The sequence below is a fragment of the Sceloporus occidentalis genome, unplaced genomic scaffold (genome assembly GCF_023333645.1).
Source record: "Sceloporus occidentalis isolate IW3139 unplaced genomic scaffold, rSceOcc1.0.p SCAF_6, whole genome shotgun sequence".
Taxonomy (NCBI): domain Eukaryota; kingdom Metazoa; phylum Chordata; class Lepidosauria; order Squamata; family Phrynosomatidae; genus Sceloporus; species Sceloporus occidentalis.
This window is the reverse complement of record NW_028316986.1, coordinates 14555076-14565335: the sequence shown is the minus strand read 5'-3', so window position 1 is coordinate 14565335 and position 10260 is coordinate 14555076. Positions and strand designations below refer to the sequence as shown.

The window sequence follows — 10260 nt, the reverse complement described above, 5'->3', positions numbered from 1 at the left end:
AGCAGGGATGTTAATATGTCTATTCAGAGCAGATAATATAATATAATATATTTCTATAATAGTTCAAGTTTGAGCTTTTCTTGGGTCCCTCATGGCCTCCATATTTGTATGTTTGTTTCCTCCTCTGGTTACACCACATCTGCACTGCAGTTATAATGCGGTTTGATACCGCTTGAACCACCATGGCTCCAGGCTCTGGAATTGGGGGCCTGTGCCAGGCCCCCAATTCCAGAGCCTGGAGCTATGGTGGCTCAAGCGGTATCAAACCGCATTATAACTGCAGTGCAGATGCAGCTGCTGAAAGAGAAAGAGGCCAGAGCGCGCTCCTGTGCACGCGCCTCCCTCTTCCTCCTCCTCCTCCTCCTCCTCTTTCTCTTTTCCCCGCCCTTCCTCTCTCTCTGTCTCTCTTTCTCTCCTTCTTTTTTCCGTTCTTTCTTTTCCCTCTCCTCCCTCAATCAGTGCAGCTGTTGCTCTGCTGGAGAGGAGAGGAGAGGAGAGGAGGAGGAGGAGGAGGAGGCCTTGCAGAGTCTAGGCAGCAGGCCTTGCTGCTGGGCTGCGGATTCCTGGAGTGCCCTCCCTTGTCTCCTCCTCTGCCCCCTCCATCGCCTCTTCCTCCTTCCCTTCTTCACGCGTTCCCTTCTTCTTCTTCTTCCCCCTCCCTCCCTCCCTCTCTCTCAGCTCCAGCTCCCAAGGTGGCTCTTGCTGCATCATCATCACCACCACCATCATCCTCACCCTCCTCTTCCTCTTGCTGAGGAAGGCTACTGCTCTGCATTGCATCCCAGGGCCAAGGAGACTGCCCCCCCCCCTATTGACTGCTGCTGCTGCCAGGCAAGGTAAGTCCTTCCCTTGCCCGCCTCCCCAGTCATCAATGCCTTGCAAAGGACAGGTTTTATTGGAGGGTGTGGGGGGGGGGAGAGAAAGGGGGTCTGCCTTGAAGAAGGGAGAGGGGCTGTACTGAAGAGTATGGGGAGAGAAAGAGGGTCTCCATTGGGGAAAAGGAAGAGGGTCTGCCTTGGGGGCAGGAGGGCATTGGGGGAAGAAAAGGGGTCTATAATGGGGAGAAAGAGGGTCAGATTTGGGGGGTCTGCAAAGGGTGGGGGGAAGGAAGAGGGTCTCTGTTGGGGAAGAAAGGGGCTCTGTATTGGGGGCTTAAGGGTATTGGAGAAGAAAAAAAGGTCTGTAATGGGGAGAAAGAGGGTCTGTTTTTGGGGGGCTGGAGAGAATAGAGGAAGAAAAAGGGTCTATATTGGGGGAGAAAGAGGATCTTATTGGGGGCTGGAGGGGTGGGGGAGAAGAAAGAGGGTCTGCGTTGGGGAGAAAGAAGGGAGAGTCTGTGTTGGGGGCTGGAGCATATTGGGAAGGAAGAGGGTCTGTATTGGGGGAGAAAGGGGGTCTTAGGGGAAGAAGGTCTATATTGGAGAGAAAGAGGCTCTGTATTGGGGCGCTGAAAGGAGATCTTATTGGGGCTGGAGGGGTAGGGGAGAAGAGAGAGGGTCTGTATTGGCGGAAGAAGGAATGTCTATATTGGGGGGCTGCAGGGTGGGGGTGGGAAGAAGGGATTGCTTTGGGGACCGCTCCCTCCTATTGGGAGGAGCCCCCCCCCCCAGATCAGAGGAAGGCTGGTGGTGTGTTTGGGTTTCTGGGTCTGCAATGGGGTGAGGATGGTGGTCTTAGGAGAACAGGGCGACCTTAGTGGTGGCCCCGCTGTTGTTGGGGGTGAAGGAGCCACCTTTGCAAATGGGTAGACTGGGCCCCCTTGCCCTGCCTTGAAGGGGCTGCAATTGGACCTGGAAAGTAGGGGAGGCTGAGAGAGGGGGGGAAGGGGGACAGGATGACCAGAGGTCCTCACTGCCAAATGGGAGGCATTGCAGAAAAAGCTTAAAACACTCAAATATGGAAATAAAAGCCATGCTTCTTAGTCTTGCTTCAAATGGAGGACCTTTGAGAGATTCCTCCTGGACACAAGGTTGAAATGGAGGACATGTCCTGGAGAAAGGAGGACATCTGGTCCCCCTGCTTCTGCAGAGATGGGCTGCCCTGGCCATGTTGCTGCAGGAGGAGGATCCAGGCAGCCCTGTTTACATGCTCCCAAGCAGGCACTGAACCTGGAGATGGATGCTCCTTCAGGAGGTCTCAGGAGGATGGGAGTTGGCTTGCAAAGGGGGGTGGGGGGAGGAAATGTGGGCTTGCATTGGCAAGGCTGGCAACCCAAAGCAAGTGATGGTGCTCTTAATGGTCTGGGTGCCTTGCAGAGACAGGCGTGGCTGGTTGTTCTCTGCCATCTCTCCTCCATTGCTCTCTCCCACCCTTTATATCTCTATCTATCTATCTATCTATCTATCTATCTATCTATCTATCTATCTATCTATTTTTCTGTCTGTATATCCATCTATCTTTGTTGCCACCCTCCCTCTCTTTGCACCCAGTTGGGAGGAGAGGCTGGTCGATCTCTCTCTTCTGTCTCAGCCTGGCTCCTCTTAGTACATCAACAGGTTTGTGCAAATGGATGATGCACTTGGCAGAGGAGGGAGCAGAGGTGAAGGCAAGGGAGAGATTAGTGCTTTGCAGTCCTATGGATGTCTGTGTTGTTTTCCCCCTCTGATAATAGCCATCCCATCCATTAAAAGAATCCCTTTTCCCAGACTCTCTCCTCAAGCACTTATCCAATTTGTTGATTTTGACATGGCTGCATTAGACACAGGGACACATATTCCCCCCCCCCCCATTTCTTTCTTTATTCCCCCGCTTCCTCTTATTCTGTCCTCTTTCCCCTTAGGAATCTGTTTATTATTCACAGAAGCCTGCATGCTTCTGGGGCTGAAGGGTTTGGGGGAGGAGGAGAGAATAGATGTGGGGAAAATCAGAATTATTTCATTTCCCCTCCATCCTCCCATGTTGTTTTTCCTCCCATCCCTTCTGCCTCTTCCTTTGCCTGGGGAGAAATGATGCAGCACAATGCAGTAGTGCCTTCCCAACCTTTCTGCTTTGGCTTTCTGGCACATCTTTTGCATGAATCTTTTCTGTGTCCCTTGGTGCCTTATCATCACAGCCCCACCCTGGAAATCTGGTCCAAATTTCCCCCTCCCTCTCAACCAGCAGGGACATGATCTCAGTTGCTTTATCACAGGAAGCCTCTTCTAGCGTCTCCTCCCCCCTCCATAGCCACAAATCCTACTCTAGTTGTCATCATTAGGATGCAGATATATCTATCCAGAGACTACTGGGATCCTTTACTTCTGCTGCCTCCACATTTCTCTTTTCCCCTCCCCAACCTTTTCGTCTTTGCTTTTAGTCTCTGTAATGAAGTCGTGCAAGGCGGGGCGGGGGGGGGGGAGAGTAATGCGATTGCAGCCCTGCAGCTCTAATGCGGTCAGATGAGAGTCCAGCCTGCAGCTGTGAAACATTAATCTGATACTACAAAAGTAGCAGCATTAGAGAGGGATTGCATTATGGGAGAGGAGGTTGTTGTGGAGGCTATGGGGCTATGCGCTGCTGCCATTGCATTGGGCAGTTCCGCAGGCCGAGTGGAGGAGGAAAATTAAAGCCGTTTGCTAGTGGGAGAGAGAATGCCCTTCCATATTGGAAAAGAGAGACAGCAGCCTTTGGTTGAAAAGGAGAGTGTCATTTCATTGCCGCCCTTCCACAAAAACCACAGCTTCATGAGTCTGGATGACTTCACAGTTTTATTTTAAAATATTTTTAAACGGCACTGTGTCAATGATCATGTACCAATAGACCTACCTGTCTTCTTTTGTTCCTATGTACGACAGTAATCTATCTTCAAAAGAAATCTACAATCGGTTAGATTTTTTTTCTCGCAATCCGATTAGGACTTGCCACCTGCGCCTTGTATGAAATAGAAAACACTCAGAAAACATCTGGAAGTCACAGTTCTGCATTTAAAAGGGCCGTTCCCCAATGACTGGATTTGTTTATCACTGGAATAATTATTTTGTTCTGTTTCTCATCTGTTTTTATTCACCATTTTGGAAAGTATGGAATTATTCATCACGAAACCCCCCCCACTGGCATTTTGCTTAAATGAAGATATTAACATTGTGTTTAAAAATATGGCACAGATGTGACAATCTTCCTTACTGTCAGAAACCTGATTTTGTGGCTTGGCTAAATGCACATATAAAGTCAAAAGGTGTTTGTGCTGCTATCATTATTAGCTTTGTAGTATTTAATAAGAATAGTGGCTTATGGCTCTCTTAAAATTTCAAAGTGCTTCAGATACAATTAGTACTCAACTGCGTTGGGAATCACAGCCCTTCATGTGTTGCTGGACTACAATTCCCAGCAGCTTTAAACATAGCCATCATCATCATGATCACTGCATCTATATTCCTCCTTTCTCAGACTGGAACTCAAGGCAGCTTTACAAAAGGCAGAAAATTATGATAAAAGGACATACAAATGATTTGAGATTGTAGCAGAATTAAACTAACAGCAAAATTAAAACCATTTAAAATAGTACTTTAAAGCAAAGATTAAAAATATTTGTTGTTCTTGTGTGCCTTCAAGTTGTTTCCAGCTTAAGGCGACCCAAAGACAACACTGTCAAGAGCATCATAAAAACCCTTTTCTAGTTAACAATCAGTTTCTAAAGGTTTGCTGGAATAAAAAATTCTTAACCTGATGTCATATAGACAGTAAGGGAGAAGTCATTCTAGCTTCCCAGCCATGGAGAAGGCCTTCTCCCACATTTCTACCAAACATGCCTGTGAAGGGGATGGGATAGATAAAGGTACCTCCCACAGGAATCTTGGGCAGGCTCATATGGGAAGATAACATCCTTCAGATCATCCTCCTCATCGTCATCAAAATCCAGACAGCATGTTTGGCTGTCAAATCTCTCCTGGCAGGTCATTCCACAGTCTAGGGGTGGCTGAAGAAAATGCCCTCAGGATTATAGTTGTCTGTCTAGATATGTCCAGTTAAAGTAAATGTCCACCAGAGAACCTGAGTGTATGGAGTGGGTTATATGGAGGAGATGATCCTGCAGGTAGCCTGGACCCAAACCATGTAGTTTAGGTAATAATAACCATAATAATGGTTATAACCAACAATTTTTACTTTGCCTGGAAACAGTGGAGTGATTTTAATATTGATTGTCTAGACCTGATCTGTATAGGGCTTTATAGGCCATAACCAGGACTTTGAATTGTGCCCAGAAATGGATCAGTAGCTGGTGGAACTGTTCAACACAGGATCCAATGTAGTCGAATGTTGGGATTGTATTCCACATCATGGAATTCATGATTCCCGGCTCTGCTTAACAAAACTCCTAAGGCAAACCAGCATTATCTCCCATAACAGAAGATGTGAGATCTTAGGCTGTGAAGGGGCATGAGTTGCCTAAGGCTCTTTCTAGCTCTTTGTGTATTCAAGTCTGTGTGTTTACTGTATACCCATTGTACAGGTATGCATTGGGCTTTTGGTCCCTCATCTTCCAGATGTTAAAAAACAAACAAACCCTTGGACTTTTCTTGTTTACACAGCTTTAAAAATGAAAGTGTGATGTTGTATATATTTATACTGTATATACTCAGGCTTCCATGGTTTTCTTGTAAGATCACTCAGCATAATAAATATTGAATCAACAGACAAGAGGCTTCAGGAAATGGAAAAAAAGAGAAAGCGACATCTCATGGTGATTTGACACATAAGGGAGACATTTGAAAAGGATTAGAAATTTTTTTTTCTAATGATGATGATGATTGTGATGTTAGCTGTTTATTGTGTTAGTGGAAGGCTCAGTTTTTCCAGGGCAGCATATCTTTGATGATCAGGTGCTAAATTTAGACATCAGGAGGAAGCCCATTTTTGTTGAACACTTCTGTTAACTGCTTTTGGCGATAGGATGCTGTTGTAGATCTCTTACCAGAGATGTGTATTTTATGTGTCTTGTCATGTTTTTTCCATTGGGCATCGACTAGTATAAGGCATTGTTTTTCATTCCAGCTTGTTCATTACAATTAGAGGTAGCTTTTCATACAGCCCTACATTATGCTTCAGCTCAACAGAACAAAAGAACAATCACATTATCAGATAGATAGACAGAATATGTAATATTTGCTTTAAAATCAAAATCAGCCTCCCTAATCTGAGGTCACCCAGATTTGTTGGACTGCAAAGCCTTTGTTGACAGGGGACAGTTGGTTGTTTTGATCCATCCTGTTTGGAGGATACTACTAGGTCAGGGAAAATCACATATAAAACATTAGATTTCTTTTCCTGCAGTCAGGATTTTCTGACTGCAGGGAAAGCTTTTTGTACTACCGTATGCTGTGGTGTGTTTTTATGGGAAGTGATGGCCACATAGATTCCAAGATGGCTTAAGCCATAGATTGTTCATGATTTTATTTTAGGAAACAGCATCACCAGTATGACAGTGTTGCAGGGGATATTAGCATCCTGATGAAGAAACCAGGTGCAAATTCTTAGCTGAGAAAAACACCTGTGTGCACCATAGTAGTTCTTGAGTGAAAGAAACAAGCCTGTAGCATCAGGCATTAAAACCAGGCAGAGAAAGGATCTCAGTGTTTCCTTTTTTTTTTTTCGTTTTAAAGAAAAGTGTGTGTGGGTTTCAAACATGCAGAGCCATGTGGCAAAGCTTATTTTGGACTGCATCACTTCAGCTGTTGGGGGTGGCTTTGCATGTTTGAAAAATTCTCCTAGACAACAGAATGACTAGAGAAGTAGCATGCTTAGAAAAATAGCATAGCAGTAAGAAAGCTGGATTGAAATAGGCTGCATCTGCACTGCAGAAATAATGCAGTTTAAAACCACTTTAACTGCCATGGCGCAATACTATGGAATTCTGGGATTTGTAGTTTTGCGAGATATTTAGCCTATTTTGTTGCAGAACTGTGGTGCTACAACAAACTACAAATCTCAGGATTTCATAGGATGGAGCCATGACAGTTAAAGTGGTGTCAGACCATATTAATTCTGCAGTGCAGATGCAGCCTAAGACAAACCAAGTAGTCACAATGCAACAGGGCTGGATCTGCCTGGGATGCAGAAATGGTCCACGTGACAGCTGAATGTGTGACTTGGGTGAATGTGTGAATTAGTGGCTTTGGTGAATGTATTACAGAGAAAACTTTGATGTCATATTTGAATTGTCACAGTGCTGAATGGCCTTCTCATTTCACAGCATAAATCTGGATGACAGTGTAATACAGTTGGCCCTCCATATCCACAGATTTTATTAATCCATGGATTCAAGCATCTGTGCTTTGTAAATGTTTTTAAAAAATAAATTCCAAAAAGCAACCCTTGATTTTGCCATTTCATGGAAGGGGCACCATTTTATTATGGCATGGTATTTAAGGGACTTGAGCATCCATAGATTTTGGTATCCAAGGGGTGTGTGTGTGTGTGTCTTGGAACCAAACCCCAGCAGATACCAAGGGCTCACTGTAACTCTTCATATTCAGTGGAATAATCCACTAAGATTTGTGTAATTGAGATTGATGCATATTTGTTCAGGAAATAATAATAGCACTTTAGATATTTTCTCCTGGTAATCCATTCACTAGTTCTCTATGGCTGACCAGTTTGCAGTTGAGTAGATCTAATCACAGTTCTAGACACAGGGGACAACAATATTGCTCCCCCCCCCCCCCCCCGGCCAACATTTTGGATCTTTTCTCCAGTGGTCTTACTGGTAGCAGACAAGTAGTAATAGCAGTAATTTCATACCTGAAGAAAGCATTGCTGTGTGGCATTGTAGGAAATGTAAAGTGACAGACAGGTGCTGTAAGGGAAATGTAAAGTGACAGATGCTTTAAAGGAAATGAAAAGTGACAGACATTTTAGATTGAAGAGCCAGCCTGGTGTAATGGTTTGAGTATTTGGCCTATGACTCTGAAGACCAGGGTTCAAATCCCCACTTGGCTATGGAAACCCACTGGGTGACCTTTGGCAAGTTACACACTCTCATCCTCAGCATGGCAATGGCAAACCCTCTCTGAAGAAACGTGCCAAGAAAACTCTGTGATAGAGTCATCTTAGTGTCACCATAAATCGGAAAGGACTTGAGGGCACACAACAACAACAGTAACAACATCCTTAGAGTGACACATGCGCTCAGGCCTGGGAGAGTAGGTAGATGGAAAGACTAAGGCAGGATTCAGCACCCAGGGCTTCTCCAGCCTTAGATCTTGCTGGGAATGATGAGTGCTAACATCAGTCCTGTCCAGGGCAAACTTTTAACAGGGAACAGCCTTATCTGTTACTTGTACCATTATGCATGTCTGCTGAGAACATTATAAGGAGTTCTTGTTAGTCATTCCTTTCAACTGGCAGCCTTAAGTATATCTCAGTTTCTTTTCCTCTGTTTTTCTTGGCATATAGGCAGCTGTATTTAAAATGAAGAAGAAGAAAGGCTTGGGATGTATATTTAGAACATTTCCCTTTCCCAGCCTGATGCTTCCAGATGTGTTGGGACTGTAGTTCCCATCATCCTCAGCTGTTGGGGCCAAGATGGGGGATGCTGATTTCATGGAAGGAGGTCTTGGTTGCCTGCATGAGCCTTCGTAGACTTAAGCCTGCTTCTTCAGATGCATTTGGTGGAGTGTTCTGGTGTCTACAACAAATTGCAGTCTGTTTGCTATTTAAAAAAAACCCTCACCTGTGTCAGTAAAACTGATTTTTCTTTCTTTCTGATGTGTAGGTTATAATCTAGTTTTCAGGATCAGAAGGTTTTCAAGATGAGGTTATCACAGGATGTTTATTTGTGGGAATCATTCTAGACAGTCACTTTCTCTTGGTGATATGTTTGGAAAAAGCGACTGTGAGGTGATGGAAAATTCAGCGGAAGTCCCATGAGTGACCAGCGCAGACACACATTCTTTCCCTCTCACAATCACACAGATGCACAGAGGGAGAATCAGAACCCATACATTCAGTTTAAAATACATGCTTTCTTGGGACCAGGCCTTGCAGTTTTAGCAGAGAGAAAGACTTGTAATGATCCCTTTCACACCTTAAATTCTACTTTCTGATTATTTAAAACACATACATTTAAAGCGATAGAGCAAAAACCTTTCCTTTGTGTGGAGAGGAATTAATACCACCCTTCTATTAATCAGACCCCTTCCACTTATGATGGGATACAGCTCCCATCATATTCAATCAAGATGGCCATTGGGATCATGGGAGTTGTAGTCCAGTATATCTGTAGGGCAACTGACTGGCAAGGGCTGATTTGGTATTAGACCAACTATCAATGGCAGAGCTGAATGAAATTATTTTTTTCCAGCAATTTGTTTCTTAATCTATTTTAGTGCTATTTATTAAAGCCACCTTGAAAGTCCCCATTATAGAAAGTTGGGGTGTACTTTATTGTACTGGTTAGGATAACGAATAACACTATATAATTTAATTAACAATGAGAGCTGATTTATTTTTATATGATTTTAAATTTCTCTTTCTTTCTTTATTATTATTGTAGAAACAGCATGCTCTTCTCACTCTTTCCCCCCATTTTTACAGATAGAAAATGGGTACTAGGGGAGGGGTATGCTGAGTAGAGCTTTACATCTAGATTGGAATGTGAAATTTACCTTTGCGCTGTTTTTATGATCCCCATCACATGATAAGATGATGGATGTCTATTCTAAATGACTTTTTAATAGGATTATATAGATAAATTCATAGCTCTATCGACTGCTATTAGCAACAAAACCTGGAAGAGTTACCCTTTTGGACTATGACTCCCAGAATCCTCCAGCCAGCATGGCTATTTTGGCTGGAGGCTATGGGAACTCTAGTCAAAAAGGATCATTTTTTCCAAACTATGAGCAGCAGTGGTAACTTTGTGGAACCTCCAGGTTAATATGCAGTCCAGTTCTTAGTAATGGCTGATTAAGGGAAACAGGTGGTATTTGTCTACCTTAGCTAGTATTAAAGAGCCAAAGTGGTGTAGTGGTTTGACTGTTGGACTAGGATATTGGGAGACCAGGGTTCGAATCCCCGCTTGGCTGTGGAAACCCACTGGGTGACCTTGGGCAAGTCACACTCTCTCAGCTTCAGAGGAGCACAAAGGCAAGCCCCCTCTGAGCAAATCTTGCCCAGAAAAACCCATGATAAGTAATGGGATGTATTTTATTATGTTGTATGTTTGTTATTGTATGCCGCCTCGATCCTTGGGAGAGGCGGAATAAAAATAAATAAATAAATAAATAAATAAATAAATAAATAATAATAATAATAATAATTGGTTTGCCTTAGTATTGTCATTGG

The 10260-nt window shown here is 44.0% G+C and overlaps 1 protein-coding gene across 1 annotated transcript in view; it reads left to right on the top strand.

Annotated features, from left to right (window-relative positions):
- Positions 1–463: 463 nt before the first annotated feature.
- LOC149310430 (spectrin beta chain, non-erythrocytic 1) overlaps positions 464–10260 on the top strand; it is a 280279-nt gene continuing 270482 nt past the window's right edge. Inside the window, exon 1 of the mRNA XM_089528912.1 lies at positions 464–836. The gene's annotated coding sequence lies outside the window, so the exon portion shown is untranslated. The remainder of the gene's footprint in view (positions 837–10260) is intronic.